The 16,456-nt window shown below is 30.8% G+C and overlaps 1 protein-coding gene across 8 annotated transcripts in view; it reads right to left on the bottom strand.

Annotated features, from left to right (window-relative positions):
* Positions 1–16,456, bottom strand: part of LOC145286055 (far upstream element-binding protein 1-like) — a 141,514-nt gene that overhangs the window by 116,388 nt on the left and 8,670 nt on the right. The window lies entirely within an intron of this gene.

The following is a 16,456-nucleotide window of genomic DNA, read 5'->3' as shown; positions in this document are numbered from 1 at the left end:
CTCAGTGCAGGTGATACAATGAGCACAGTTGTGAATTACTTAAGACTTGTACCTAGTCATATCCGATGGAACAAGAAGATGCTACCCTCGTGGATTAAATAAAGGGTTCTGTTCAAAATTCTGTGCAAATTTAAGAGTTTGAAGAAAGATTCTCAACTTCAACAAGAGACACCTGAAGAAGGTAGGAGGTTACACTGGCCAAAACATTGTGAAAAAAAAAAACACTCAAGATGAGAATATTAGTCTGAATAATCCAAATACAAATTATCAATCATCATCTACAAAATTCCGAACCATAAAAATAATGATCTATTTTGAAATTCACCTTACAGATAATATATAAGTAAAGAGATTTATTGTTTTGCTTTTTAATTTACATATAATTAAAAAACAATGCTGAAAAAAAAAAAAAAAAAAAAAATGAGTGTCACTCTTTCTCTAAATGCTTATTGAGATATTAAAAAATATTAAAGAATGGTTAAGTGAATATATATTGAAAAGGCTTGAGAGAAATAATTTAAAAGCTAAGGGAGGGATGTATTATTTTTTTACAGTTGATTAAAAGAATGAAAATAATTTTTTTTTCAAACATAACTCAATCCCAAAACTAAAGAATATTTTAGTATGTATTTGTATTATTAAAGTATATAGGAAAAATTATTTTGGAAACAAAAATTGGTTCATACAGATTTAGTCTAATAACAGATTATTATAATCATGTAATTATATAGAGAGGCACATAAAATGTCTTTTGAATTATCTGGTTGGTTGGTAACTGAAATAGATCTACATTTTTCCAACTGGTGAAAGTAGTAGTGGTCAGAGTAGAGCATCTAGGAATTGCAATTGCTTCAATTAAAACTGGTTCACTTTTCTTGGAACATTGCCACAGTATCATTTCTCAACTCCTTTTTGGACTTGTGCCATACTTAGCTAAATTATATATGTGTGTGTGTGTTACTGCTAATCAATCAATGTTCTTTTGCAAGGCAAAGGCTTTGTGGCAGAATTTTTTTACTGTCTTTAATAGAAATATAACATCGAATAGCTTATAGCAGTAGAATATAACAATGATAATAATGGTAGCACAAGTATAGTAAAACTGATTGTTGAACACATATAAGAGCAGAACTGTTACATTAATTATTTTTCATATCTTTCTCTTTATAAGGTTTGACCGAGTTTTTATCAAGCCATAAAAATTTTTTTTGAATAAACAAAAAAATAAAAAACAAGATAATTAGTTTTCTCAGTAAAATGATTATTTTAAAATATTATGGCAGCCATGTATAATGAATGTAATCCTTAATTTTAACAGATGATACACATTGAAGTTTTCTCGTTTCTAAAGCGAGGAATCACGGTTCTTGATTAAAGAGAAAAACAATGTAATCTCTACTACCAATAAGCTTCACGTCATATTTTAGGCAGATTGAAAATGAAATTTCTTTTTCGAAAAGACATAAAACAATAAATAACCACCATTCAGCACAACAAATATGGCTACAAAGTATCACAAACCAACTTAGGGTTTTATGCATAAAATGAGTAAATATAGTGAAATTCTCTTCAATTTGAACTTGTCAAAACTTCTTTATTTTTTGTTATTTTGATAAAATTTAATGCTTTTTTCTTAATTAATGTACAAATTTTTCCTCTTATGTCATTAATAATTTTTTTCAAGCTTATTTCAAGTTATCTTTTTCAATGAAAGGCGATTTATTTTTTAATATTGATGTTTTTCAACTTGTGACTTCATAGATCTTCATAGATTTTTCAATGGCATAAATCTTTGAAAAATATAAACAATAATTACCAAATGTATTTTGGTTGCACAATTAGTAACAGAATTATGTCAGTTCAAATTTTGTTGTAAATTAGAAAATTTGTTGTCTTGTGTGCAAATGGTCCAAAAAAACAAATTTCACAGTGTATAACTAAAAATGCAGGCTCTGAACAAGTGAAAAATCTTACAAATGTAATGTCATCCTGTGGTAAATGAAAATTAGTCATTATGGAAACAATAATTATTACATCTGTGATACAATCGATCCCCCTCCCCCAGTGTTAGGAAGTAGGAGAGAAAAGAAAAAGGAAATATAACAAAAGAAAAGAAGTAGATTTATTGGGTAACAAAAGAAATAGGAAATAGGGTTTATTAGTAGACAATGGATTGGAATTTGTTCTTTAATGCAGACAAAAGAGAGCTAAGGTGGGGTTCTAATTAAGGTGTATCAATGACTGTAACAAAAGGATTAAACAATGGACATAGATATATTTAGAGTTGGTTTACAGGCACATTGGGGAGTGGCTATGGATTTGTGATAGTCAATGAGTTTTTATGATGAAGGAGGAACGGTTTACAGACTAGTGTTTTGCAAGGTTTTTCTGACTGTCTGGTTGACAATGAGTAAGAGGGCAGTTGTGACTTTGACACAGTTGAAGGCAGATCGTGGCTTGAACCAGATTGAGAAACTTTTAACAGACCAAGATAAGCTGACAACAATTGAAAAACATGGCCTCGACAGAACATACATGTGGATTTTAACATTTAGAGGGTCTGGGGTGTCACACATGCACCCAGAATCCAACGAATATATACAGAATGTATCGGAGTCAGTGTTATCCTCTGTTTTCTCCTTAGGGTTTATTTTATTTTTATTCTTGTGAACCCGTGTACACTCTCTCGGCAACTGCCAATGTGTAAGAGACGACGACAAAGCTAGAACCATAAGCAGATAAGACGAAGGAGAATGAAAGAAAATGAGAAGAAATCCACAGCACACAATGTTGGGGCAGCGAGTTGTTGAGCGGGGGCCATGCTGTTTTGTCACACATCAAGTGAGCTTAAACGTTGGGCAAAATAACCTCTTGAATAATTGATGTGGAAATGCAACTGTGACTTTATTTTAACAGCTAATTAACAGCTAACATATTAAGTCTTTGTAGTAATATTTATAGCTCAGTAGAAATCAAACTAAATTTTTCTTTTTTTCTAGTAAAATAAAAAACAGACAGAAGCACAATTTGAGAATAGATAAAAAAAAATTTCATTCACTAAAGTTTTCAACTTGAATTTTTGTGAAAAACAACTTAAAATCCTATATTAAACTCACCATATTAAAGAGTGACATTTTGTCTTTAAGATGGGTTTGTTTTTAAATGAATAAAAACACAATATTGTGTACATTAAGTTGAAAAACACCAACATTAATAAAATAAATCGTCCATCACTGAAAGTAGTAATTAATTTGAAGTAATCCGGAAAAAAATATTAATGACACAAAAGAAATAATTATAGATTTATAAAGAGTTAAGATTTACATCCAAATTTTCTTAAAATAACCCCAAAAATAAACAAGTTATACAAAATTTTAAATTAGAGGAAATTTCAGTATATTTACTTATTTTCACACATTAAACTCTATGCTGGCTTATGATAACTAATCATATTGAGATGTGTGAATGCATTAGCATATTGATTAAAGCAGATAAGAAATTGATCTATCCAGTGATGTAATAGGTCAGTTCGGATCATGCACATGGTAAAGTGATAATAAATCATGAAATATTAAAAAGGTAACCCATTGACATTTATGTTCTTGGGAGAAAATGTCATAAAGCAAAAGAAAGGAAAAAAGCAATAAAATCTTGCAAAGGTTATGCATGGATCGAATTCATTGAATGTGCATGTAATGAATTTATTTTTTGGTTTGTTATGGTTGGGCTTGGTTGTTTTTTTTGTTTTTTTTTTTACGGTATATCAACTCTTTTGGGTTTTTTTAATGCCAAATGCAATAATTTTGAAAAAAGTTTTTATGCTTCGAATTCTTTATATCTTCAAATATTTATTCATTGTGTTTGGTTTGGTTGTTTTGTTAGATGGCATATCAACCCTTTCTGTTTTTTTTAATGCCAAATCCAGTAATTTTGGAAAAAGATTTTATGCTTCAACTTCTTTATGTCCTCAAATATTTATTCATTGTTTAGTATAGTTGCTTGGTTTTACAACATATCAACTCTTTTCAGGTTATTTAATGCTAAATCTAGTAATTTTTGGAAATTTTTTTATGCTTCCAATTTGTCATATCATCAAATATTTATTCATAGTGTTTTGCTTGGTCATTTTGCAGAGGAAAACTGTTTTTTTTTTTTATATATATTTTATAAAATAGGATTAGTAGCATCCGAGAATCTTTATATCTCTTTGAGCAGATCCCCCTTTATTCTTAACAATTCAATCCTTTCAGCAATACAAATTGCACAGATCAATATTGCACTATCAATAAAAGATCAAATTTTGTTAAATATTTGATCAAATTGTTTATAAAAAAATAAAACCCTTTAATCATTTTTTTTTTATTTATGAATTCATCTAAAAAAAGTATCTCTTCTTAATATGATCTAGCAACTTGCTCCAAAAATATTTTACTTTATTAGCAAAAAAAAAAAAAAAATCAATTGACTAATAGATTTAGTTTTTGAAATTTGCCCTGACAATAACAGATTTCAAAAATTACATTGACAACAGGAACAAAAGTCAGTTGTGAGACTAGATATCTACACTTGACAATGTAAGGATAGACTAAAATTTTATCAAAGCCTTACTTCTCCATATTTTGTATTCCCAAATTCTGTATAGTGATTACTGTTATTAAAGGGTATCTTTTTTTAAAAAATTATAAGGTGAAAGTGCGTCAAAAGTTTGTCCTTGAGTGAAATTTCACTGTCAGTGTCAATTCCATGTAAGATACAGAACTTTGTTGGCCACAATATTGGTCAAGTGGCGAGTGTCTAAGATAAACAAAATTGTAACAGTTATATAAAATCTACAGGGACCTCCAAAATGAACTATAGGATTCTAATACATCACCATTTTATGCATTCTTGAGAAAAGCATACATCTGAGTTCAATTGTTTTCATTTTTTTGTGTTTTTAAATCTCCATAAAATAAAGTTATATTTATAGGAAGATGTTTTAAAGTTAAATAGTTTAAAGATTAAATTATCTAACTGGAAAAAATTATTCATGTTGAGAAATCAGTAAATAAAATCTGTTTGTTTTTTTTTTCATCAGGAGTGTATTTATGATAATAATGAGCATTGTGATGTAATGTTTTTAATATTTATTGATGATACAAAGAGAAAGAAAATAGTTTTCATGCCTATTGTGATTTCAAAACAAACAGTTCTCATAGTTACTAGTTAGTTCTAGTTCTTCAATCAGATGTAAAAAATTACTGCAGTTTTATACTTTTTGAAAAACAAAACAAAAAAGAAACATGAGCGTTACAACATAAATTTACATAATACTGACTAAATTCTTTTGAAAATAATTTCTGATACTAAAAGTAAATTTGAACAATTTTACTTTTAAAAATCTCCTTCATTACAAAAAGAAATAATTGCATTCTTGAAAATTCCGTACTACACAATACACATATGATAATAATCCAAGTGAAAGAAAACATTTGAATTTCATCAAATTAAATATAAAAAACTAATTTAAAATGAATAATGGCAGTTATGATTTCTTTTGCTATAATTTTATCTTGCTAGACTTTATATTGATACAAATATTATATTTATGTAAATTTATCATTTTAAAGCATTTATATTCTTTAAGTTTTTTTATTTATTTATTTTAGAATACCCTGCACTATATTGAACCATTCAATATCTTACATGGCTGATTTTTAGATAGTGAGACAAAATCTGAAAAAAAAATATTTAAAAACGTTCAAAAACTGAAAATCTATGCAGATTGATAAAAGATTAAATTTTCTTGTGTTTGGTAAAAGTTATTTGCTGTAAATTTGTTTTTTGTTTTTTTTACTCTTTTTTTTTTTTTGTTAACTACACTGGATAATCGTCAAAATGTTTTGAGAGTTACCAGTACATATGGTGGAAAATTTGAATGAAAATTTTTCATTTTTTACAATTCAACAGATTATTGTAATATACTAATGAGAAAAAAGTTAATTTTTTCATAACACAATTACATTGCATTTATTTATACTTTTTATTTATGAATTCAGGGGAACTTTACCAAAATATAGTACTCTAAAACAAAAAATAAATCGGAGATGTTTTTTTTTCAGACACTTTTGCTTATCCTATCAAAATTTTGATTGATTATGATGTATTTGATTCAGATTTCATGAAATGAAATAGGAGAAGGAATCACATACAAAAAATATTTTCCCTCATACATTAAAAAAAATATTTTTTTTAAATAAATTTATCTAACAGTGAATAAGTATTAAAACTTTCATGAAAATCTGAGCATTAGTTGATTTTACCTAGATTTATTTAAATATGTGTCCTATGGCATATGGATAATGTAAGCACGATTTTAGTTTGTTTTCATTATTTTCATATGCTGAATTTTTTTTTTTAATTCATTAGTTTATATATCTTCTTCTGTATAGTACAAAAGTTATGATAATATTAATTAAAATCACATTGTGTTACATATAGGGGAAGGGTTAGCTTTGGAAATCCCTGAAGATCTATTTTCTTTTGTATTTACATGTAAGCACTCGTACAGTTATTAGTGTGTGGTTCGGTTAGATAACGTGGGTATGTCTAGATTCACATAATGATACATCAAGCAATTAGAACAATGTTATGCATGTTTTTTCTCATTTTTGTTCAAACCATTTGGTGTCCAAATATGAACCACTCCTGTTGAGATGCCAACATGATCAGATGTTATATTACTTGTCTCGTCTCTCGCAATTACTAGAAGAGTAAGGCCACCATTCGCCCATGTATGGAGTATTGCTGCCACATCTGGGCTGGTGCATCTGCTACTAGTCTATCGCTCCTTGACAAGGTTCAAAAGAGAGTCGCAAACCTGATAGGCCTGAACTGGCATCTAAGCTTCAGCCTCTGTCCCATCGACGAAATGTTGCATCCCTCTGCCTTTTCTACAAGTATTTTAGTGCCGAATGCTCTGACGAACTGCAATCACTAGTGCCCCCACGACGTGAGCACCCTCGACAAACCCGACAGGCTGCTAAATCCCACCCCACACTGTAGAGATCCCTAGATGTAAAAGATCTTTTTACTCCAATAGTTTCTTCCCCAGAACCGCTAGACTCTGGAATTCCATTCCAAGTCCCTGCTTCCCCAACAGTACTGACGTGCAGAAGTTCAAGTGTAACGTGAACCGACACCTTGCTGCCCAAATCCCTACATAGTACCCCAGTAGTTGTTGCCCCTGATAGTAGCCCCCTACACCAAAGTGGCAATTTGCCTTGTTTGGGGTGAAAATGTAATAAAAAAAAAAAAAAAAAAAAAAAAAGAGGTTAATTTCTAGACTCAATTCTTTTGTTGCATTTTTTAATTTTTATTTTTCCCCTAATCTGTCTTATATTTTTGTGTTGATGAAACTGTTAAATAAAGTTAATATAAATTGCAAGATGTTTGTCTTTTTAACTGGAATCTGGTCACATTTTTTCTTCTTCATCTAAAACAAGCCCAGTCAGATGACTATCCTCACCAAGCATGTAATCACTCCTAATTCTACAGAACTGAATTTATGACCAAAAATGTGACTTTCACTTTTTCCCCAATTTTTTACTCTTGACCTAGGTATCCACATATTAAATCAGTTTTAAGTTAGACCCTGACTGATATTTGGGCCAACAAATTTGACTAAAAACATAATCTTCTTGGCTGAGGCAACACTGGCAAATAAGAATAATTATAAATTGATTTTACATTTATATTGCTATCAATATTTTCCTCTGCACTTTCACTTAGAACAGCTTCCATACGAATGTAAAAAAAGAAAAAAATCACAATAATCCAGCTTTCTTTATGAACAAAGGCAAATTCCATATTGCAGTATTTACATTGATAAGCTTAAATATTTCACAAGATCACAAGTTTGAAATATCTAGAGAAAATCAGACTTGGAATTGTAGTAAGTGTGAATATTAGTTCGCCAAACCTCATTTCATGGAATGGAAGTGAAATCGAGGCAAACAGCGGAAAAGCTGAACACAAAACACTCAAGAATAAACTGAGAAAACGTTAGTGGAGTTTTGATCCCTGGCAGACAGGGAGAGGTAATGACTAACTTCGACAACTCTGTTCACAGTTATTGTATGATGACTCCTTAGTGAGATAGACAACATGTATATTTTAATAATTTGGAGGATATTTTTACACATGTACATCTAAATGAATAAATGCAAAAAATGTTTTTCATCTATCCTATCAAAACAGTTTTTTTTTTAAAATTCTAATGATACAAGAATATTTTAATTCTAATAATATAAGAATATTTTCATATATCATATATATAGTAATCTCAAAACTCCCTCAAACAAATCTCAGTATTGTTCATTTGCATATTTATTTTGAAGGTTTTAATAAATTAATATTCTGCATTACACATTTCTCATTTGTATTGCCACATTTCTTCTATAAACACAACCGTTTTATCGATAATATTATATTAATAAAATTAGAGAGATTTTATGAGAAAAACTTTTTAGGTTTTCATAAAACCATTCAGCATTATGTGGATTTTGATCAAAGCCAAAAGCCAAGTAACCATGAGAAAATAATGTTTTGTCGACTAAGCATTTTTAAATGATTTAACCGGGATATCTTTTAATGTTGGTGTAGGGTTGATTCTGTTGTCATAAAACAGGAATTAACATTTCCTTTTTGAGGTGAGTGAGATGGGGGTTGATGTAGTGTTTGGGATCAATATAGTACATGTTCGTTCATCATAATACCGTCCTCTCAGACTAGCAAGAATTTCTGTCTAAATTGTAAGTTTTTTTCACTTCTTATTTCACTTCCTGTTATCAACATTTCTGGCCCTCTCTCCTGCCTCCAATAAATAAATGATAACAAAAAAAAAACCAGCCATGCTGGCCTTTTATTTTCATTCAATTTACACCACTAAAATAAAAAAAAAAAAAGGGTTTTATTTTCAAATTATTCTAAAAGCCCCCAAAACTTCTTTTATTTGAGGCTAATTCCTATTTCGATCACGTAAATTATTTAAAATAAAATAGGTTCAGCACAGCTCATAAACAACTGGTATTTTTTGGAAAATTATGAAAGGGAATTATCGTTCTTCCTTAGTTAGCATAGTTCCCGTTTGTTTATAAAAATGGCGACTATATTTTTCCACACATTTTTCATTTTGGCGTTTCATAGGACAATGAAACTTACCATTGTTTTTAATGTTATTGAAATAAGTAAATAAGGCTGTTGTCAATGATCATACATCTAAACAACCTCACATTAATATAGGTGTGCGCCAGGGATCGATACTTGGATCTTTAATCATAGACAACCCCCTGATGCAATCGCATCCAAGCTGGGTATATTTGCTGATGACAATGCTCTATTCTCAACATACAGGCAAATTGAACACACATATCCAAGTCAATGGCTGAGACCTTAGAAAATTACCACCAATCTGTAGCATAATAGAACCAACATTTAATGCTACCAACACAAAACTACTTTCCTTTAACAATTATAAAAAACCCAAGGGTGTAGCCAAAAAGGACCAAGGTCGAGGGGGTCAAACTTATAGTAAAAATTTGACAAAATATAATGTTTCGTTCATTTTCTTTCGTTTTGTTTTAATAAAGTTTCGTTTCGTTCGTTTAATTAGGGCAACCTAAAAAATGCAATCAATGCTCATTGAAGGTTTTTACGTGAGATTTAAATATTTTGATTGATTTAAGAAATTTTTTATATGATTACCTTGTCGAATTACTCAACCTGATTAATAAAGACAATTTCTGAATTGCCCTAATTATAACTTTTCATGTTTCATCATTTTTTTTTGTTAAGCCTTGATACGTTTTGCCATATTTTGATTGTAATTAAATATTTATAGATGTACAAAATGAAACAATACAAATTGCATTTAATTTTCTTGCAAAATATGAAAAAAAATTAGTAAATATTTTGAATGAAACATGATAAAACAAAACAAATACAACCCTGCAAAATTCCCCTATAGTTAATTTTGAGGTGTTATTATGAAATGGCAGGCAAAATCAATTTGCAAGCACTAAATAATTCCCCTATTAGCAGGCTAATTATTTACGACAAGGCAAATGCTTGTCTATTTCTAGATATCCTATGGGCGCTTTAAAATAGGGGAAAAAATTTCAGTCGACTTGTTCGAGGTTGGTGGGTGATGGGTGGGGTAAAAAGCACGGAAACCATGGCTGGCTATGCTCTTGAAGAAACCTTTCCAACCACCGATTGTCATGGTTGATAGTACTCTTCCTAAGAGTCCAAAGTTCAAAATCTTCAGCTTCACATTCACAACTAACATGAATTGAAATAAATACTGCCAAGTCTGCTGCAAAGAATGTTAACTCCATCTACCTGGCTAGTAAATTTCTCTCACCTGCCAGTATCTCTATAAAGCCACCATTTGCACATGCAAGGGGTATTGTTGCCACATCTGGGCTGGTTCACCAATTTATAGTCTCTCCCTCTTGGACAGGGTACAAGATAGAATCTCTAACTAAATAGGTCCCACATTGTCTACCAAACTCCAGCCTCTGTCCAATTGCTACAGTTGCATCCTTGTGCTTTTGTTTCATGGAATGTGCTCCAATGAATTAACTGCACTTATACCTAATCAAAGTCAACACTCCAATAAATCTGAATAGCATTTCACCCTTTCACTGTAGAGATACCAGAACACTCTCTACAGCTTCTTTCCTGCTTCCCCAACATGCAAAAACTTAAATGTAATGTGAACAAGTATCTTGCTGCACAACTCTCTATTTAGGATGTCTCTAGTTCCTGACTACAGTAGCACCTTGTTTAGAGGTGAACAAAAGTTTTAAAAAAGCAAAAAGTTAAACCTACCTATAACTCCACTGCACTTTTTGTATACCCAATACTTACAAGTACCACAGAAATTATTTGCTCTCAATTCCGTTTCTACAAACTGAGCAGGGAAATTTTCCTCTTTCTGAGAGTTTTCTAACACTGCAACCACTGATTGTTACTTTAGTCTTGGTAACATTCACTTTCAGGTCTTTACTTTTCATATCATTCCTCCAAGTATTTAAGTGAACGAATAGACCTTCCATTGATTCATACACAAACACTAAATTATGAACATAATGCACCTCTTTCAACAACCTGTATGAGACTCCAAGAACAACACTTCTAAGACATAAATCAAAAGCACAAATCACTGATGTATTCTAAGATTAAAGCTATCACTAAATGTGCAGCTAATTCTAACATGACTCTGAGCATTTCTGTACATTGCTTGATCAACCTTTACCAACCACTCGCTTTCCCCTAATTTACCCAAAGCCTGCCAGACATCTCTTGGCACTCTGTCCAAAACTTTCTGCAAATACCCTAAAGTAAAATACAGGTTCTTTTTCTTAATAAGATAATTCTCCTGCATTTGCTTCAGGTTAAATATAGCATCATTGGACCTTCAATTTATATTTATCTGATTTCTTATTTGATGAATTATTTTTGTAGCCACATGACCTTTCAGCCTATGTAATTACCTCTTTGCAGAACTCCTCCTTTACCTTTCTAAGAATTCACAATCATACTGAGATAATCTCTTCTTTTATGATCTTAATTATTTTGTAATCATCTCAATGCCCGTTTCATCAAAAGCCGTCAACCTTTCTGCAACAACACTTTAGAGTGCTACAGCCTTCATCTTCTCCATCTTATAGCTTTCCCATAATGTTTATTTTTTTATGACTGGTAAAAATATTGCTTCTGCAATTTGAGATTTTCTCAGTCTCACGAAAACTCCCTATTTAACAATATCTCATCATAGGATTTCCAAGAATCCCTCTTGTTCTCTTCATTTTTTGTTAACAGCTTATTGTTGTTTGAAATGCACTTCTCTCCAACAATATCCATATTTGCCTTTGCAGCTGTCCTGAATGCTTCATTCATCCAATTATTGGTTTTGTAGATTGCCACTAAATACATATATATTACATATTAGGGACCCAATGTCAATAACGATTATGTTAGCTAGTGTGAATTTGACAAGAGTCACATTTAGTACATGTCATGATAATCTTAACCGGCAAACAGAATCAGTTCCAGAAACAGGTGGTGCAAAGTTGAGGCAGGAGGCAACAGGTCAAGCACTAGACAAAACAGAATCAAACGATGACGAATGTCTTTTTTCTTCGTGAAAAGAAGCTAATTTCTAGAGCAACCACTACATGAAACGGTGACAACAAAAAAAAAAGCAGAAAGCACGTAAAAGACAAGCACACATGTAATAAAGACAATTATTTATTTTGTTAATGAAAACGTTACTATGTTTTTATTCAGTAAAGCTTTTCTCCATTTTTGTTTATTGAAAATTTATTTATTCAGCCTACTTTTCCTGACAGTGATTGCTTCAACTTTCTTGTCCTCTGTTGGTTTTATGTAATGAATGCATTTATAATCATTATTATTTGACTCTTATAGATAGGATTGCACATTTGTTTGCACTGCATATATATATATATATATATATATATATATATAGTACAAACAATTCTTAACTAGGCCTTTAATTTAAATTTAATTATTTGGCCTTTAATTTAATTACTTTAATTTAAGTTGAAATTACTTTAATTAAAATTAAACTCAATTACTTTAATTCAATTAATTTAAATTCAATTACTAGGCCTTTAATTTAAATTTAAATTACTAGGCCTTTTAAATTTAAATGATGAAAAACAATTTGCAAACAGTTGGCATGAAACAATTACATACATATAAACAATTAGCTGAAATACTCATTTATATGAGATTTCTCAACTTTTCTTCAATTTTATAACCAAGATTAGAAGTTAAGAACATCTTTTAAATATTTTTCATCCTTTTTTTTCATAAAAGAAAAATTATTCATGTTTATGATAATGATTTATAATGATTAGGAAATAACTGGAACACTATAGCAAAAAATAGTGTAAGATTCGAATTTCTCATCCAAAAACATTCAAATAAAAATTGTAATGTTGTAATAAAATTGTGAGAAATCTGATAATTTTGGAAACATTTCAGTAAAAATCACAAAAGAAAAAAGCTATAAACATATAAACAATTGCGTTTAAAAAATGGATACTATTAGCAAAACTAAATTTTATAGTCTTCTGATTTTCTGAATTAAAAGTTAAACTATTTTAAGGTTATTTGGGGGATTGCACATTCTGATTTGACATATGCATTTCCATTCAAATTTATTCTCAGCAAATTGTAATCTGTAGAAAACAAAAAGATGGAGCACATTCATTCTGGTGTTGTGTACAGAAAATAACTAAAAAAAATTACACTTGTCCAAAAATGAAACTGGATGAGAGTATAAGTCAAACTGATGGAAAAATTAACTATGTTAGGATATCTGTATTATTTGAAATATTCAGATTACTGTTCTCATTTTGAGTTTTATTTTCACAATGTTTTGGTCAATGTAACCTCTGACCTTCTTCAGGTGTATCTTGTCAAACTTGTACATCTGCATGAAATTTCGAATGAAACCTTTTATTTAGCTGATGGTGACCGCATGCTCGTTCCGTCAGCCCAGACTTGGTAAAAGTCTTAAATAATTCACAGTTGTATTTTTGAGTGTCACCAACACTGAGGATTCAATCATTAATCGCCAAAGAATGTGACTTACAACTGTATGTTACACTGCGCCATAGGTTCTTGCAGACAAGTTTAGTATGAATTTTGGGAGCCTTAAACCTACTTTTGTGTTTAGATGTACAATCTTAGTACGTATCACTTTTCATCACTATTTATTACAACAGATTACTAAGAATGTTACGCTACGACATATTACACAAAAAATGTTTTTCTCAATTTAAGAAAATCTACCATATCATTTTTTTTCAAAATGTAGGTCAAGAAAATTTTGCTAAAATATATACTTTTTTTGACATTTCATTCAGTTCATGTTCTCATCTTTTCCTAAAATGGTTGCTAACTTACAGCTGAATATCTAGTTTACCTTATGCTGAGCATTGTAAGATGGGGCAGGCATGAGATGGTTTTAGTGAAGTGGAGATTTAGAATTGCATTTAAAAATGGGGTCCTGGCACAGAGAGCTTTTGAATTTTATAATTTGATGATTTGAAAAGAATTAGGTTAAAAAGAAATTTGAAAACCAACGCAGTGTAAGTTTTAATACACATTTAAGGAATTTAGCCAAAATAAGTATCAGAAATTATGGAATTTTCTGATCAATAAAAAAGAAATTAGGCTATGGAGAAATCATAAAAACAACGCATTGCTCATTTTCAACATACTTTCGTTAACTTCCTTAAATGTATGTGTCAGATGTATATGTAATGAAAAATAATTCACCAAAGACAAAGTATGAGAAAGGAAATACTCAAACTGTTAATGATTGCTGCATATGGAAACAAGCCAAGCATGCAACTATATATACAGATGCTTTTAAGCAACATACTACGTACACATTAATTGGACAAAACTACAAGAGCAACTGGTCATAAGTTCGTCAAGTAAATAATAATCCTAACAGTATCTGAAGGCAAATAAAAGAAAAATATATCATTTTTAAATTGCATGTCTTTGTATGTTTTGCTGTTATAACAGACATGACAGGAACACATATCTAAAGAAATGGCAGAAACACTAGAGGATGACCTCTAATTTGTGGTGGAATGGGGACAAAAATGGATGGTCACATTCAATGCTGCCAACTTGTTTCCTTCAATAACTACAAGAAACCTTCTCTACCACCAATAGCAATGGCCAAAGACTCTTTATCTGAAAGTACATCTTTTAAACTCATCAGCCTAACATTCACAGGAAACATGAGTTAAAACAATTACATTGAGAGCATTACCAGGACCACTGCGAAGAAGGTAGGTTCTCTCTACCGTGCTAGAAAGCTACTAACGCCCGAAAGTATCCTGTACTTCTATAAGGCCACTATTCGCCCATATATGGAGTATTGTTGTCATATTTGGACTGGTGCATCTGCTACTAGTCTCTCACTCCTAGACAAGGTTCAAAAGAGAGTCGCCAACCTGATAGGTCCTGAACTGTCATCTAAGCTTCAGCCTCTGTCCCATCAACGAAATGTAGCATCCCTCTGCCTATTCTACAACTACTTTAACAGTGAATGCTCCGATGAACTGCAAGCACTTGTTCCCGCTTGATGTAAATACCCCGAGAAACCCAACAAGCAGCAAAATCCCACCCCTTCACAGTAGAGATCCCTAGATATGAGAGAGCCTTCTACTCCAGTAGTTTCTTTTTCAGAACTGCTAGACTTTGGAATTCCCTTCCGGGTTCCTGCTTCCCCAACTGTACTGACATGCAGAAGTTCAAGTGTAACATGAACCAACATCTTGCTTCCCAACTCCCCACATAGTACCCCTGTAGCTTATGTCTCTGATAGTAGCCCCTACATCAAAGTGGCAATGTGCCTTGTTTGGGGTGAAAATGTAATTAAAAAAAACAAAACAAAAAAAAACAACTATGATTCAAATGAAATTCCACAAAACTCCTTTGGATCCAATCACCTTAATCCTTCACTACTTTTCTTAAAGGTATAATAATATACTATTAACCATTAATATGGGATTTTCTCAAAAGTGGTGTGAAGGAACGCCAACTCATTCAGCCTGAATTATTTGCCAAATGATTTTTTTTTTTCAGCAGTATTCTTTACAGCAACCATACAGCCCTCCACCATGGCTTACTAATATAAAGATATTTAATAGGCATTAAATAACTGATAAAAGTGTTGATATGCCTAACAAACAAATAACTCGACTGTGCTACAGTTACAGCCAATGATAGAAGAATTTAATCAAAATTCAAGCAAACACGAGACATAATTTTGTTTTATTTGCGTCATATCAATCTTTTTTTAATGTATTCTTTCAACATCAGTGAAATATTTGATAAGATTTGAAATGAAGTTCAATTATATTAAATATTACAAAACTATATCATATCTATCTAAACTGAAGAGGTTGTTTGCACAAGGACAAACATTTGAGAATCAGATTATGTCTGTTTGTTATGCTTAAAATAAAAGTATTGCATTTTAACTTCTCGCTTAAGAATAAAGTATAGGATCTGAAAAAATGTTTACTGACAAAACAACAGAGATAGATTTTTGTTAATAAAAGTTTCCTGCAATCTTAAAAATATAACTAAAACAATTTAAATACAAAATAAATTTATTGAACTGATAATCATTATTTTGTAAAGTTAATGATTGAAATCAAAATATCAGTATTTTTAATGCTCTGTCACATATATAGCAAGTATGTGAGGCTGTGGTAATCAAAAATTTTTCGTCTGTACTTATTTTATGACTTTTTTTAATGCTTCATAACTTGAAGCTTACTTTTCTGTAATCTTGTTCTTGTCTATTCCCAAGTTGGTCTGTTTCTCAACCAGTTCAGTAATATTGTTTCAT

This window comes from Euprymna scolopes, chromosome 10, assembly GCF_053919585.1.
Source record: "Euprymna scolopes isolate OS-2025 chromosome 10, ASM5391958v1, whole genome shotgun sequence".
Lineage (NCBI taxonomy): Eukaryota > Metazoa > Mollusca > Cephalopoda > Sepiida > Sepiolidae > Euprymna > Euprymna scolopes.
The sequence above is the reverse complement of the archived record's forward strand: the minus strand, read 5'-3'. Positions and strand labels throughout refer to the sequence as shown.